Raw genomic sequence first — 17796 nt, 5'->3', positions numbered from 1 at the left:
CACACACACACACACAGTGTCTGGTATAGAGTGCAGACGGCATTGTGAAGCAGTCTTGTCGCTGGTAGTATTAGTTTGTGTGCGGGGAAAGAGAGAGTGAGAGGAGCGGTAAAGAGATTTGTAGTCCTCCACTGAACTGGAGCAGCACAGAGGACTGATGACAAGTCTGAGAGGAAGGGAGGAGGATACAAGTGTGAGGAGTGTTCCCTCTCTTCCTTTCCATCTCTCTCTCTGAGAGGGTTTCGGTCTCTCTTCGTCTGCCAGGTGCGTTGTCGCCAGGGAGACAAGATGACTGCGGCTCCGTCGCTGAAGAACAGTCGTCCTTCTGATGTCACTTACATAGAAATACACAACACAGAGACTACACAATAGGGAGTCTCACACACACACACCCTCTCTTTCACATTTAACATTGAAAGGAGTAATAAGCACACACACACCCTCGTTCACATTTAACATTGAGAGACACATTCAACGACAACAAGGTCAATTCCGGTATCATTCTTTAATTTCCTCTGATCAGACGTGATTTTGACACGGTTAGGATGAAAACAAAACAAGCAGATGCATTACTAACACAATGGTGTGTGTGCAGGACAACTAGATGCATTACTAACACAATGGTGTGTGCAGGACAGTGCACAGGGATAGAGGGATACAGCAGGGTGAAGCCTGGTGGATAGAAGTCATGTGATCATGTAGGTTTATATAGTGGATAGAGGGATACAGCAGGGTGAAGCCTGGTGGATAGAAGTCATGTGATCATGTAGGTTTATATAGTGGATAGAGGGATACAGCAGGGTGAAGCCTTGTGGATAGAAGTCATGTGATCATGTAGGTTTATGATAGAGGGTGTGGTGATGGGGCGGACTAGTGGCTTTGTAAGAGGGGTGAGCTGGTTGGGTGGTGGTGCGTGTTGGTAATGATGGTGGTTCAGTCCGTGAGGATATCTTCAGCTCTGGGCCTGCATTGGTTCTGGTGGACTCCGCCTAGACTTAAACTCTCCGTCTCTGCATGTATTCATGCGTCTCCAACATGGCGGACAGCTGCAATTCTTCTACTGCTGCTGCGTGATGGAGCTACTGCGCTGTACTCTTTAGGAAGTGCTACCGTTGTCCTCCTCCCTCTTGGTAGTAGAGATAGACATGCAGTGGAGTGGGGTGGGGGAGAAGGGGTGCAGGTACCGTAGGTGGGATCTTACGAAGGAGTAAAGGGTGTTGGGGGTCAGTGGGGGTGGGGGGAGAAGGGTGTTGGGCTAAGGGGTGTCCATCTCTCTCTCAGGGTTGTCTGGTTTTCTTGTGTTCCTGGTTCTGGTCAGGTTGCGGTTCTGATTCTACCTCGAGTCGGGGTTGCGATCTCTGGTGCTTACTCTCCTCTCCACTCATTTGCAGTCGATAAAGGGTTGGTAAACCGTAATGCCACAGCACCTCCCGCTTAGCCCCCAGTCCTCAACTTGTTCTGGAACAACAGGATAAAAAAAAGAGAGAACGTGAGAGAGGGGAGGAGGGAGGTAGAGAGAGAGAGGGGAGGAGGGAGGTAGAGAGAGAGAGGGGAGGGGATTTCATATTAGCCATAACTCTTGCCACAAATCCCCAACACGTCACCCTCCCTGTCCGTCCCCAACACGTCACCCTCCCTGTCCGTCCCCAACACGTCACCCTCCCTGTCCGTCCCCAACACGTCACCCTCCCTGTCCGTCCCCAACACGTCACCCTCCCTGTCCGTCCCCAACACGTCACCCTCCCTGTCCGTCCCCAACACGTCACCCTCCCTGTCCGTCCCCAACACGTCACCCTCCCTGTCCGTCCCCAACACGTCACCCTCCCTGTCCGTCCCCAACACGTCACCCTCCCTGTCCGTCCCCAACACGTCACCCTCCCTGTCCGTCCCCAACACGACACCCTCCCTGTCCGTCCCCAACACGACACCCTCCCTGTCCGTCCCCAACACGTCACCCTCCCTGTCCGTCCCCAACACGACACCCTCCCTGTCCATCCCCATCACCCTCCCTGTCCGTCCCCAACACGTCACCCTCCCTGTCCGTCCCCAACACGTCACCCTCCCTGTCCGTCCCCAACACGTCACCCTCCCTGTCCGTCCCCAACACGTCACCCTCCCTGGCCATCCCCAACACGTCACCCTCCCTGTCCATCCCCATTTGATACAGGCTATAGCATTTGATGCCTCACAATGAAACATTCCAGGAGAAGTGTGGTGAGGACAATTAGAGGAGATGGGGAGGGGAGAGGAAAACAATGTGAGGGAACACAGAAAAGTGTCTTTTACTTAAGAGGGAGAACAAAGGAGAAAAACACAAAGCGACTGACTATACAGATAGGGGGAGAGAGAGGGAGGAGGAGAGAGAGGGAGGAGGAGAGAGAGAGAGGAGGAGAGAGAGGGAGGGAGGGGCAGTAGATTGATTTGTGCTCTAGATTAGATTCATCCATGTCGGTGCCTCCCTATAGCTGTCCAACAGCAAGCGGATCAATTCATTCTACACACTAGACTACACTCTATACTACCATGACACCAGTCATTACAGATGAACAACATTTACTCTGCCCAACCTAACAGACTACACTCTATACTACCATGACACCAGTCATTACAGATGAACAACATTTACTCTGTCCAACCTAACAGACTACACTCTATACTACCATGACACCAGTCATTACAGATGAACAACATTTACTCTGTCCAACCTAACAGACTACACTCTATACTACCATGACACCAGTCATTACAGATGAACAACATTTACTCTGTCCAACCTAACAGACTACACTCTATACTACCATGACACCAGTCCTTACAGATGAACAACATTTACTCTGTCCAACCTAACAGACTACACTCTATACTACCATGACACCAGTCCTTACAGATGAACAACATTTACTCTGTCCAACCTAACAGACTACACTCTATACTACCATGACACCAGTCCTTACAGATGAACAACATTTACTCTGTCCAACCTAACAGACTACACTCTATACTACCATGACACCAGTCCTTACAGATGAACAACATTTACTCTGTCCAACCTAACAGACTACACTCTATACTACCATGACACCAGTCCTTACAGATGAACAACATTTACTCTGTCCAACCTAACAGACTACACTCTATACTACCATGACACCAGTCCTTACAGATGAACAACATTTACTCTGTCCAACCTAACAGACTACACTCTATACTACCATGACACCAGTCATTACAGATGAACAACATTTACTCTGTCCAACCTAACAGACTACACTCTATACTACCATGACACCAGTCATTACAGATGAACAACATTTACTCTGTCCAACCTAACAGACTACACTCTATACTACCATGACACCAGTCATTACAGATGAACAACATTTACTCTGTCCAACCTAACAGACTACACTCTATACTACCATGACACCAGTCCTTACAGATGAACAACATTTACTCTGTCCAACCTAACAGACTACACTCTATACTACCATGACACCAGTCCTTACAGATGAACAACATTTACTCTGTCCAACCTAACAGACTACACTCTATACTACCATGACACCAGTCCTTACAGATGAACAACATTTACTCTGTCCAACCTAACAGACTACACTCTATACTACCATGACACCAGTCATTACAGATGAACAACATTTACTCTGTCCAACCTAACAGACTACACTCTATACTACCATGACACCAGTCATTACAGATGAACAACATTTACTCTGTCCAACCTAACAGACTACACTCTATACTACCATGACACCAGTCATTACAGATGAACAACATTTACTCTGTCCAACCTAACAGACTACACTCTATACTACCATGACACCAGTCATTACAGATGAACAACATTTACTCTGTCCAACCTAACAGACTACACTCTATACTACCATGACACCAGTCATTACAGATGAACAACATTTACTCTGTCCAACCTAACAGACTACACTCTATACTACCATGACACCAGTCATTACAGATGAACAACATTTACTCTGTCCAACCTAACAGACTACACTCTATACTACCATGACACCAGTCATTACAGATGAACAACATTTACTCTGTCCAACCTAACAGACTACACTCTATACTACCATGACACCAGTCATTACAGATGAACAACATTTACTCTGTCCAACCTAACAGACTACACTCTATACTACCATGACACCAGTCATTACAGATGAACAACATTTACTCTGTCCAACCTAACAGACTACACTCTATACTACCATGACACCAGTCATTACAGATGAACAACATTTACTCTGTCCAACCTAACAGACTACACTCTATACTACCATGACACCAGTCATTACAGATGAACAACATTTACTCTGTCCAACCTAACAGACTACACTCTATACTACCATGACACCAGTCATTACAGATGAACAACATTTACTCTGTCCAACCTAACAGACTACACTCTATACTACCATGACACCAGTCATTACAGATGAACAACATTTACTCTGTCCAACCTAACAGACTACACTCTATACTACCATGACAGTCATTACAGATGAACAACATTTACTCTGTCCAACCTAACAGACTACACTCTATACTACCATGACACCAGTCATTACAGATGAACAACATTTACTCTGTCCAACCTAACAGACTACACTCTATACTACCATGACACCAGTCAATACAGATGAACAACATTTACTCTGTCCAATCTAACAGACTACACTCTATACTACCATGACACCAGTCATTACAGATGAACAACATTTACTCTGTCTAACCTAACAGACTACACTCTATACTACCATGACACCAGTCATTACAGATGAACAACATTTACTCTGTCCAACCTAACAGACTACACTCTATACTACCATGACACCAGTCATTACAGATGAACAACATTTACTCTGTCCAACCTAACAGACTACACTCTATACTACCATGACACCAGTCATTACAGATGAACAACATTTACTCTGTCCAACCTAACAGACTACACTCTATACTACCATGACAGTCATTACAGATGAACAACATTTACTCTGTCCAACCTAACAGACTACACTCTATACTACCATGACACCAGTCATTACAGATGAACAACATTTACTCTGTCCAACCTAACAGACTACACTCTATACTACCATGACAGTCATTACAGATGAACAACATTTACTCTGTCCAACCTAACAGACTACACTCTATACTACCATGACACCAGTCATTACAGATGAACAACATTTACTCTGTCCAACCTAACAGACTACACTCTATACTACCATGACACCAGTCAATACAGATGAACCACATTTACTCTGTCCAACCTAACAGACTACACTCTATACTACCATGACACCAGTCAATACAGATGAACAACATTTACTCTGTCCAACCTAACAGACTACACTCTATACTACCATGACACCAGTCCTTACAGATGAACAACATTTACTCTGTCCAACCTAACAGACTACACTCTATACTACCATGACACCAGTCATTACAGATGAACAACATTTACTCTGTCCAACCTAACAGACTACACTCTATACTACCATGACACCAGTCATTACAGATGAACAACATTTACTCTGTCCAACCTAACAGACTACACTCTATACTACCATGACACCAGTCAATACAGATGAACCACATTTACTCTGTCCAACCTAATAGACTACACTCTATACTACCATGACACCAGTCAATACAGATGAACAACATTTACTCTGTCCAACCTAACAGACTACACTCTATACTACCATGACACCAGTCAATACAGATGAACCACATTTACTCTGTCCAACCTAACAGACTACACTCTATACTACCATGACACCAGTCATTACAGATGAACAACATTTACTCTGTCTAACCTAACAGACTACACTCTATACTACCATGACACCAGTCAATACAGATGAACCACATTTACTCTGTCCAACCTAACAGACTACACTCTATACTACCATAACACCAGTCAATACAGATGAACAACATTTACTCTGTCCAACCTAACAGACTACACTCTATACTACCATGACACCAGTCAATACAGATGAACCACATTTACTCTGTCCAACCTAACAGACTACACTCTATACTACCATGACACCAGTCATTACAGATGAACAACATTTACTCTGTCCAACCTAACAGACTACACTCTATACTACCATGACACCAGTCATTACAGATGAACAACATTTACTCTGTCCAACCTAACAGACTACACTCTATACTACCATGACACCAGTCATTACAGATGAACCACATTTACTCTGTCCAACCTAACAGACTACACTCTATACTACCATGACACCAGTCATTACAGATGAACAACATTTACTCTGCCCAACCTAACAGACTACACTCTATACTACCATGACACCAGTCATTACAGATGAACAACATTTACTCTGCCCAACCTAACAGACTACACTCTATACTACCATGACACCAGTCATTACAGATGAACAACATTTACTCTGTCCAACCTAACAGACTACACTCTATACTACCATGACACCAGTCATTACAGATGAACAACATTTACTCTGCCCAACCTAACAGACTACACTCTATACTACCATGACACCAGTCATTACAGATGAACCACATTTACTCTGCCCAACCTAACAGACAACACTCTATACTACCATGACACCAGTCATTACAGATGAACCACATTTACTCTGTCCAACCTAACAGACTACACTCTATACTACCATGACACCAGTCATTACAGATGAACCACATTTACTCTGCCCAACCTAACAGTCAACAACAAGCAATGAGGGGCTCCAACAAGTCACATGTTGAAGGCTGGGGCCTTATATAATGCTGTAATGTGACAGAAGGGAGGTAGCTGAACTGAATAGATATGGTCAGAGAGCATGCTAACTGGTTTACAGCAGGATCACGTCAAACATAGAACAAGCTGTTTTAAACACGGTTTAAACTCTGTGCAAAGACAGTCAACAAGGAAGATTTATTTGAGATTTTTACATCCCAAAAAAGCTATAGCAGCTAGTAAGACCTCTGAGATCCAAGATGACTGGGGGAGGCAACAGGGCAAGAAGTGGTCATGCAGCGAGAATATGCATGGAAGAGAGAGAGCGAGAGAGATCGGCCCCAGTGATAAGCATTCTATTCATGGGCCTCTCAAAAGAGAGTCTTCTTCCTCTTCCCCCTCTTTCTATATAATAACCCCAGTCAGTCGCTATCTGGACCCGTTTAGCATTGTGTGTATTATAAAGTGACAGGGAGTGTGTGTGTGTGTGTGTGCGTGCGTGCGTGCGTGTGTGTGCGAGAGAGGCCATCAAGGTCTAAATATTATCGCGGGCCGATGATAAGGAATACTAGTAATTATTAGTCACAAAGGCCTGTCTGATGACAACCCTATAGTCTTTCCCCTCTCTTGGACCAGTCAATATTCAGACTGATTATGTCATATTATTATTGTGTGTTCAATGGTGATGGAGTGGACAATCCTATCTAGGGGTAATTCATTACGGGCATGTTTAGTGGTTTAGTGGGCCGTTTGAAGCTTGAAGGGTGCTGGGGTTTTGTGTGGAGTGTTAAGTGTATCAGGGCTTGTGGAGGGTAAGTTTGTCTTTTATAGCTAAACTGGGGCTCCTTCTCAATTCATCATCTTTTGTCGATTTTGCCTCCTTCCCAAAACACATTGGAGAAGGTCAGAGGGGAGGGACATTGAGAAGGATGCAAGGAATCACAGAAAGATGAATTGAGACACAGACAAGAGGCAGAGATTTGACCCCATCTAGGTCTTATCTGGTGCTTGATAAATTCGACCCCTCCACATAGCTTCTTGCTCGGTTACTGTGTAGCTACTCTACCGCATCTGCTATAATAATAAACCACAAATCATTACTTGTATCACCTCTTCTTCTATTCTTTTTTATTTTTTTTTATTTAAATTTTATCCCCTTTTCTCCCCAATTTTCGTGGTATCCAATCGCTAGTAATTACTATCTTGTCTCATCGCTACAACTCCCGTACGGGCTCGGGAGAGACGAAGGTCGAAAGCCATGCGTCCTCCGAAGCACAACCCAACCTAGCCGCACTGCTTCTTTAACACAGCGCGCCTCCAACCCGGAAGCCAGCCGCACCAATGTGTCGGAGGAAACACCGTGTACCTGTCCCCCTTGGTTAGCGCGCACTGCGCCCGGCCCGCCACAGGAGTCGCTGGAGCGCGATGAGACAAGGATATCCCTACCGGCCAAACCCACCCTAACCCGGACGACGCTAGCCCAATTGTGCGTCGCCCCACGGACCTCCCGGTCGCGGCCGGCTGCGACAGAGCCTGGGCGCGAACCCAGAGACTCTGGTGGCGCAGTTAGCACTGCGATGCAGTGCCCTAGACCACTGCGCCACCCGGGAGGCCCTTCTTCTATTCTTTTAACTAGGTTATATTGTCCCTCTGCAGTGGGCTGTATCACCTCTTCTTCTATTCTTTTAACCAGGTTATATTGTCCCTCTGCAGTGGGCTGTATCACCTCTTCTTCTATTCTTTTAACTAGGTTATATTGTCCCTCTGCAGTGGTCTGTATCACCTCTTCTTCTATTCTTTTAACTAGGTTATATTGTCCCTCTGCAGTGGGCTGTATCACCTCTTCTTCTATTCTTTTAACTAGGTTATATTGTCCCTCTGCAGTGGTCTGTATCACCTCTTCTTCTATTCTTTTAACTAGGTTATATTGTCCCTCTGCAGTGGGCTGTATCACCTCTTCTTCTATTCTTTTAACTAGGTTATATTGTCCCTCTGCAGTGGGCTGTATCACCTCTTCTTCTATTCTTTTAACTAGGTTATATTGTCCCTCTGCAGTGGTCTGTATCACCTCTTCTTCTATTCTTTTAACTAGGTTATATTGTCCCTCTGCAGTGGGCTGTATCACCTCTTCTTCTATTCTTTTAACTAGGTTATATTGTCCCTCTGTGGGCTGTATCACCTGCTGTAGAGCTCTATCAGGGCTCTGTTTTATCTCTCACCCGATGATTGTAACAGCTTTCTTACACAGATAACACACTCACTACGAGTGTATTTCGATTGCGGGAAGCTGATCAACTCTGTGGATTACCATAATATTCCAGGCTGATTTCCACATTTACAAGATCAGAGCAGTGAATGTGTGCGGCAGGGACCACACAGCCTTGTGGGATTCCAAAGAGGCTACAGGTAGGTAGCACTCGTACAAATGAATAATACATAGTGTTATTTACATGATGTATAGCTTAAAACCTAGCCGCACCCAGCGGCCCTAGATGTATTACTAATACCCGGGGGAGAGCGGCGGAACACAGTTCTCCAGAAACTGTCAAATTGTAAAAGAAAAAATCTAATAGAAAACCTATCTGAATATAAATTGAGTTTTGTCTGACTCTACTACTGTATATTGAAAAGTGCCAGAGGAGAGAGAGTGTGTGTGTTTACGTCTATCCTTGTGTGTTTTGTGTGTGTGTGTGTGTGTGTGTGTGTGTGTGTGTGTGCCATTAATATCAACGTTGAGACAATACCATTACCATATGCGTTTCTTAGAGGGCCTAAAACACGTCCACTTTCCAAAGACTTGAGAGCAATAGAAATAGAACGAGAGGACAATGGTATCAGAAAGGCATCGTCTGACCTGGTCGTCTGGCCTGGACCTTATTCAATTAAACACACACTTAAGCAGTGAAAGAAACCAGCCAGCGTCAGCAGGTATTATGGAAATAGACCTTTCCTCTGAACATACAGTTTACAGTGAGTTTTAACAAGCGAGAAACACTATGGTCTCAAACGCAGGGACAGCCACGAGTCTTTGTTACTGTATGTGTGTGTGTGACCAGTCGAGCTATGCGAGTGCGTGTTAGTGTATATGCGAGTGTGTGTTAGTGTGTGTTAGTGTATATGTGAGTGTGTGTTAGTGTGTGTTAGTGTATATGTGAGTGTGTGTGAGTGTGTGTTAGTGTATATGTGAGTGTGTGTGAGTGTGTGTTAGTGTATATGTGAGTGTGTGTTAGTGTGTATGTGAGTGTGTGTTAGTGTGTGTTAGTGTGTATGTGAGTGTGTGTTAGTGTGTGTTAGTGTATATGTGAGTGTGTGTGAGTGTGTGTTAGTGTATATGTGAGTGTGTGTTAGTGTGTATGTGAGTGTGTGTTAGTGTGTGTTAGTGTATATGTGAGTGTGTGTGAGTGTGTGTTAGTGTATATGTGAGTGTGTGTTAGTGTGTGTTAGTGTATATGTGAGTGTGTGTTAGTGTATGCTAGTGTGTGTTAGTGTGTGTTAGTGTGTGTTAGTGTGTATGTGAGTGTGTGTTAGTGTGTATGTGAGTGTGTGTTAGTGTGTGTTAGTGTATATGTTAGTGTATGTGTTAGTGTGTGTTAGTGTATATGTGTGTGTGTGTTAGTGTGTGTTAGTGTATATGTGTGTTAGTGTGTGTTAGTGTGTATGTGAGTGTGTGTTAGTGTGTATGGGAGTGTGTGTTAGTGTATATGTTAGTGTATGTGTTAGTGTGTGTTAGTGTATATGTGTGTGTGTTAGTGTGTGTTAGTGTATATGTGTGTTAGTGTGTGTTAGTGTATATGTTAGTGTGTTAGTGTGTGAGTGTGTGTGAGTGTGTGTGTTTATTGACAGTGCTTTAAGATGCACATGTTTCAATGACGGATGAAGAGAGAAAGACGTGTATGTTTGGCCGACAACAACCATTAAGTCATGTAAGAAGGAAATGAACTGTTCTAGTGATGCTACACATAGTCACCTAAATACATCTGGGGTCTGATGAAGCTACATGTCTAGACAACACTGAGCTACTCTACTGGGAGAGACAGATCCTGGAACAGTACAACTTACTTTCTAATGTCTGTAGCGATTGCCCATAGCTCCTCTACTGGGAGAGACAGATCCTGGAACAGTACAACTTACTTTCTAATGTCTGTAGCGGTAGCTACTCTACTGGGAGAGACAGATCCTGGAACAGTACAACTTACTTTCTAATGTCTGTAGCGGTTGCCCATAGCTACTCTACTGGGAGAGACAGATCCTGGAACAGTACAACTTACTTTCTAATGTCTGTAGTGGTTGCCCATAGCTACTCTACTGGGAGAGACAGATCCTGGAACAGTACAACTTACTTTCTAATGTCTGTAGCGGTAGCTACTCTACTGGGAGAGACAGATCCTGGAACAGTACAACTTACTTTCTAATGTCTGTAGCGATTGCCCATAGCTACTCTACTGGGAGAGACAGATCCTGGAACAGTACAACTTACATTCTAATGTTGGTAGCGGTTGCCCATAGCTACTCTACTGGGAGAGACAGATCCTGGAACAGTACAACTTACTTTCTAATGTCTGTAGCGGTTGCCCATAGCTACTCTACTGGGAGAGACAGATCCTGGAACAGTACAACTTACTTTCTAATGTCTGTAGCGGTAGCTACTCTACTGGGAGAGACAGATCCTGGAACAGTACAACTTACTTTCTAATGTCTGTAGCGGTTGCCCATAGCTACTCTACTGGGAGAGACAGATCCTGGAACAGTACAACTTACTTTCTAATGTCTGTAGTGGTTGCCCATAGCTACTCTACTGGGAGAGACAGATCCTGGAACAGTACAACTTACTTTCTAATGTCTGTAGCGGTAGCTACTCTACTGGGAGAGACAGATCCTGGAACAGTACAACTTACTTTCTAATGTCTGTAGCGATTGCCCATAGCTACTCTACTGGGAGAGACAGATCCTGGAACAGTACAACTTACATTCTAATGTTGGTAGCGGTTGCCCATAGCTACTCTACTGGGAGAGACAGATCCTGGAACAGTACAACTTACTTTCTAATGTCTGTAGCGGTTGCCCATAGCTACTCTACTGGGAGAGACAGATCCTGGAACAGTACAACTTACTTTCTAATGTCTGTAGCGGTTGCCCATAGCTACTCTACTGGGAGAGACAGATCCTGGAACAGTACAACTTACTTTCTAATGTCTGTAGCGGTTGCCCATAGCTACTCTACTGGGAGAGACAGATCCTGGAACAGTACAACTTACTTTCTAATGTCTGTAGCGGTTGCCCATGGCGGAGCAAGATCATTATTGCCATTCTTTTCAGACAACAAAATCATGCAGCAAATAATAAATGGGAATAAACAGAAGCTTTCATTAGATGTAGAACTCATTCATGTTTTACTGTTGAGACAGTAGAGATTTGTTAACAAAACAATATGTCTTATAAATTACAGTAGATGGGGATAGAAACCAACAAAAGTTATTCATCCGTATCACAAGGTACACAGACACACCCTGTGGGCCCACCTGTTTAGCTTGGTTGACACACTGCAGGTAGCGGGAGGCGATGGTGGAGCAGAGCAGAGTCTTCCCACTGTGTTCCTGGTAGCACTTCAGGATCTGACCCTGCAGATCAGCACACACTGGACTCACCTCAAAACGCCTGGAGGAGACAGACTTTAGTATTTAGAATCAATATCATACACTACACACATTAAAAACATCACATCAGCCCTCACATACACACCTGCAAAACAAGCAATTACTAACATTCCCCATTACTGACAGGAGGAGAGAGCAGAGAGCAAGAGACACACAAAAACATGAAATTGTCCTCCCCATTCTGCCCATTCCCCATCCCACAGCAGTGGTTAATCTGGGATCAGTCAGACTGTAGAAGAGATGGGGCCAAAGGTTGATCCAGCCAATGGAAGCAACCGTCAGCGCAACAGTGACGGGCATGCCAATCCATTCATTAGAGGCTCCCCACGTCAATGGAAGGGCCAGAGGACGTGTGAATATTGGCAAGCCGTGCTATCCTGTCACCAGGAGAAAGGTTCTATACCTGTCCCTCTGGAAACAGGAGATCTATCCAGGGCTTCTTTTCTATGGCTAATTGTGTTCTCTTTTCTCCTCAGAAAACACACTGGCCAATCAATGTCTAATATGGACACACCCAGAAAATAAACAGAGGAGAAGAAAAAGGATAAAGAAGAAGGAAATGAACAACAATAAAAAGTTGTTGTACTGAGATAGGAAACTCCTCATCATAGTGATGAAGCTGATGACTCTCGTGGGTTTATTGACCACAGAACTGAGAACTGACTATCAGTATTGATTGATAGAGCCTGTATGACTATAGGGTTCTGATTGCATTGACACACCCTCTCCTATAGCTAGCTGTCCCCTTGGTCGTGCTAAGTGGACATTTATTGACTGATGATTGATAATTGTACTGCACTGTTAAAGGGAAATGGCACACAAGCATTTTCACTGCACCTTTTACACCTGTAAACCGTGTACTTGACAAATAAACATTTATTTGAGGAATACAGCACCCAAAGAGCTGGTCCTTACTTCTGACACCAAATAGCCATTGACACCGCGGCAACAGCTACTGACACCGCGGCAACAGCTACTGACACCGCGGCAACAGCTACTGACACCGCGGCAACAGCTACTGACACCGCGGCAACAGCTACTGACACCGCGGCAACAGCTACTGACACCGCGGCAACAGCTACTGACACCGCGGCAACAACTACTGACACCGCGGCAACAACTACTGACACCGCGGCAACAACTATTGACACGGAGGTGTCAGTGTATCAAACATCACAAGTGCGCTAATGCTAACCAAAACTGTCTGCATAGTTCAGTACTGTGGAGCCACCAAATTGTTCCACTTTCGTGCTAGCTGTACATCGCAATGCTTATCTTCTGCTAAAGGCTAGCTTCAGTCCACAAATGGTCTTTCATCACCACTGCAATGCCATATGGGTCCCAAAGCGTTAGTGCCTTTTCGCTAACCTCAGCAGCAAGGACTATCAACTGCACCAATGATCTCATGCTAACAGCTAGCAGGATCTGTCTCTTGACAGTTAGCACACCCCATAAACCACCCATACATAAAAGATACACCTGCACATGTTAGGGCCATTATGCTAATGTTGGCATCATCCTTTAGCAGTTAGCACACAAAAGTGCTGATTTCGCCTGTCAGCACCTTTCTGATCCTTGGAGGGGCATTAGGGGCACAGCTGAGCCCCTCCAGTTCCAATCAGGTGTTGGATTTACCGCCTGTAGTGAGAATTCACCCTCCTGTTAGGTTTGAAAGGACACAACGGCCACATGGTTCATTACCCAGGATGCAATGCAGGAGGGCTGGTTGCATGGGACCTCTTGAGTATGGCCGCCAACACATGGCCACAATATTATGGCCAAAGGGATATCAGTCAATAATCCATCCTCCTCACATCTCGTCACCAGCCGCCACTGCATTTAACAACATGTAGGCGAGTAAGGCACCTATTGATACAAAGCAGCAAGTGCTGGATGATCTGAAATAAGTTCTTAACATTGTTAACCTTCCATTTAATGGATATTTCTGATGGTACTGTAGGTTGTCACTATTCTTCACATTTGAGCAGCGACCGAACATTACGCACCATCTCATATACATAGAATCTCTTCAAGCACCAAGAGAATCCACTCATTGCCTTCGGAGTGACATGCCCATTTCTCTAAGTCTCTGTGGTGAAGGACGACAGTGTGTCTCACACACACAGACAGCAGAATTATTCTCTTGCAGCTCCTATACCGTAGCATTCATTCCACTGCCTTTGGGCATCTTCAGGGACCAGGCAGCCACGTACACCCGCTAATTATTTTCTTAAGCGTTTGCATTAATGCCAGGTGCAGCCTGCTGATACAACACAAGTGTTTGTTTCTCTTAGAAACCATTACAGATGACAGAGAGGGGGGGGGGGGGGGAGGTAGAACACCTAGACAGGAAGAGGGTAAGAGAGAGAAAGAGGGTAAGAGAGAAAGAGAGAGAGAGGGTAAGAGAGAGAGAGGAAATGGGAGATAAATCTCAGTTCTCTCGTTCCTTCCTTCTCTTTCCCTACTCCATAGAGAGACCTGAGACAGTGTTTAGTTAATCAGGACAATAACACTGTCACACACACACTCTGGCTCACGCAGGGTCATTCATCATCCATCATTATGATTAATATTAACTCATTCTCACAGCCACGGGTAGGAGAGAAGAGAAAGAGACCGAGAAAGAGAATTTCTGCCTTCTCAATATTACATTAGGCTCTCCCTCATCAGTTACTATCACCTGTAATACAGTCGGCCTGTGTGCTGCATAGCCACAGCACAGCAACTGTATCTTCCCAATACAACCTCAGAGAAAGGTTTTGTAGTTTTGTTAGTAGAGTAGTTAAGGGGAAGGTACTGTAGCACCACATAGTGAATGCCATTCCCAGGGAACTGTCTATGATATATATACATGTAGTCAGAAACAGCAGTGATTCATCCTGTTCCCATGAAACCTGAACATTGGGGCATCCGTAACCCCCCCCCCCCCCCCCCCTCTATCGGTTTCTGGACCCCACAGGAATCAAAAGCACAAAAACGTTTCAATGCTGTGACCTTTGAGGAGGAAACAGTTGGTTGTGGTCTAAGATCAGACTTGTAGCTAATATGTTCTGACGTAATGGGTCAGAAATCTGAGGGGGACCATGGTTCATATTTGTTTTTACAATGCTCTTTGTTCAGGGTTGGGAAGAGACCGAATGGCTCCTCTGAACTGTCAAGACATATAGATTTGTCTGATCTCTGCCTCTCTCCTTCTCGGTTTCTCTCCCTCTCGATTTCTTTCTCCCTTTCCGTTTTTCTCTCTGTCTCGCAGTTTCTATCCCTCTTCCTCCCTCTCATTCCCCTTCTCTAACACAGACAACCAGAAGATTCATTCGCAGGTCAAATCCATCTGCTATCAAAAATCCCCTCTCCCTGCATGGCCATCCCACCCCCCTCCGAGGCGCCTGGGATATTTAATAAAACTTCAGAGAGGGAGAGATTGAAACAAATGGAGACGTGTAGCTGAGCGAGGCGAGAGAGGGAGGTGTGTGTACTGTACCTACGGAGTGGGGGGACAATACATATCTCTGCTTATATAGGAGGCCATCAGTAAAGGTCTCCATGCCAACATAGCTCTATTGATATGAGATAAGTTTCCCCTCTTTCCTCCTCTCCCTCCTTTCCTCCCTCTCTCCCCCCCTTGATCCATAGATAGAGCAGGAGAGAGGGGACGCTTAGGGTTTGTTTCATAGAGCTACAGTATGGTTTATACACCACAGCCACATAAATCAAGCTGGAGAGGGGAGACATATGACAAACCGCAGGGAGCCGCATTGAGATGAGATGCTTTATCAGAGACGGGGAGAGGGAGAGAGAGAGAGGGGTGGGCAAGAGAGAGGCCGAAGAATATGAACATGTAAAAAGTGAAAGCACACAGGAGAGGGTGGCCGGAGAGGAGGGGACAGGGGAGAGATACACAAAATAAAGCCAATAGAAGAAAGATATAGCATGGGAAAGAGGGTGAAGGAGGAGGGAGATAAAGGAGGATAATGAAGCACGTAGGTTTGAGGGATGAACAGAAAGGCGATGGAAAGAGAGAAGGAAAAGAGAAAACAAAAAGGAGGAGGAAGAGATACTATACTAAGCGACTAGTTGGTTAGCTATGCTGTGTTACTTCTAGAAACAGACTAACTATATCTGTCCCTCCTATAGAGCGTAGAAACAGACTAACTAGATCTGTCCCTCCTATAGGGCGTAGAAACAGAAAGCTCATAGAAAACCATCCTTTCCTCTCTCCTTCCCCTACACCAGTCAGCTCATTGAAAAAGCATAGCTATTCCACTGTACTATGAGTACGGTAGTCTCTCTAGCCAGACAAAAACTATCCTGACCAAATCGTACTAATGTCTTGTATAAATATGCATGGACAGCAGTTATAGCAAATCATTGCTTAATTTTTTCAAGAAAATAAAAGGCATACTGATATGTAAGTGACTTTCTCACTGTACAGTATTGTGTTACACATATCTTACACGTATGGGTGCACTATTTCTCCATCCATTTATCCAAAAACATATGTTGACCATAAACTGACACCCACAGTAGGGTCTATCTTCCCTATGTCCATGAGTATGGATTACAAGGCCCAGATTGAGTTCTCAAAAGGCACAAGGTCCATTTATCATCATTTACAAGCACTTGGGTTATAATAGGGTTAGGAGGTGAAGCTGGGGCCTCTTAAAGAGCCTTCATGTCCTCTCTGGTTAAGACCGGCTCTGTGACAGAGTCAGGCAAATAAATACAAATGATCCAGTTAGAAAGAAAAATGACACACTTAACTCTCATCGCTTTTTAAAGAAGACCTGACTGACCCCTCATGGTGATATCCATCAGGGAGAGGGGGGAGAGAAGAAAGATACAAAAAGTAGAGATTGAGAAAGAGTGAGACAAAGAAAGGAGAGAAAAGGAAAAACAAATGAGCACCAGAGAGAAATAAATAAGAGTGAGATAATGAGAAGGAACAGAAGAAAGGAGAGCTGGGCCCCCCCACTGACACTCATCCTGGCAGACATCTCCTGAGGGCTGGGCCCCCCCATTGACACTCGTCCCGGCGGACATCTCCTGAGGGCTGGGCCCCCCCCACTCACACTCATCCCGGCGGACATCTCCTGAGGGCTGGCCCCCCCCCACTGACACTCATCCCAGCAGACATCTCCTGAGAGCTGGGTCCCCCCACTGACACTCACTGACACCCCCCCCCCCACTGACACTCGTCCCAGCGGACATCTCCTGAGGGCTGGGCCCCCCCCCCCCCACTGACACTCGTCCCAGCGGACATCTCCTGAGGGCTGCCCCCCCCCACTGACACTCGTCTCGGCGGACATCTCCTGAGGGCTGGGCCCCCCCACTGACACTCGTCCCGGCGGACATCTC

At 45.1% G+C, this 17796-nt stretch overlaps 1 long non-coding RNA gene across 1 annotated transcript; it reads right to left on the bottom strand.

The window, feature by feature from the left end:
• Positions 1-486: 486 nt before the first annotated feature.
• Positions 487-13473, bottom strand: LOC129845454 (uncharacterized). The gene is made up of 2 exons (XR_008758053.1): positions 12307-13473; positions 487-1458 (listed from the first exon to the last, which is right to left on the bottom strand). It is a non-coding gene; the product is annotated as an uncharacterized LOC129845454 (long non-coding RNA).
• Between the last annotated feature and the right edge of the window lie 4323 nt (positions 13474-17796).

This window comes from Salvelinus fontinalis, unplaced genomic scaffold, assembly GCF_029448725.1.
Source record: "Salvelinus fontinalis isolate EN_2023a unplaced genomic scaffold, ASM2944872v1 scaffold_0309, whole genome shotgun sequence".
Lineage (NCBI taxonomy): Eukaryota > Metazoa > Chordata > Actinopteri > Salmoniformes > Salmonidae > Salvelinus > Salvelinus fontinalis.
The sequence above is the reverse complement of the archived record's forward strand: the minus strand, read 5'-3'. Positions and strand labels throughout refer to the sequence as shown.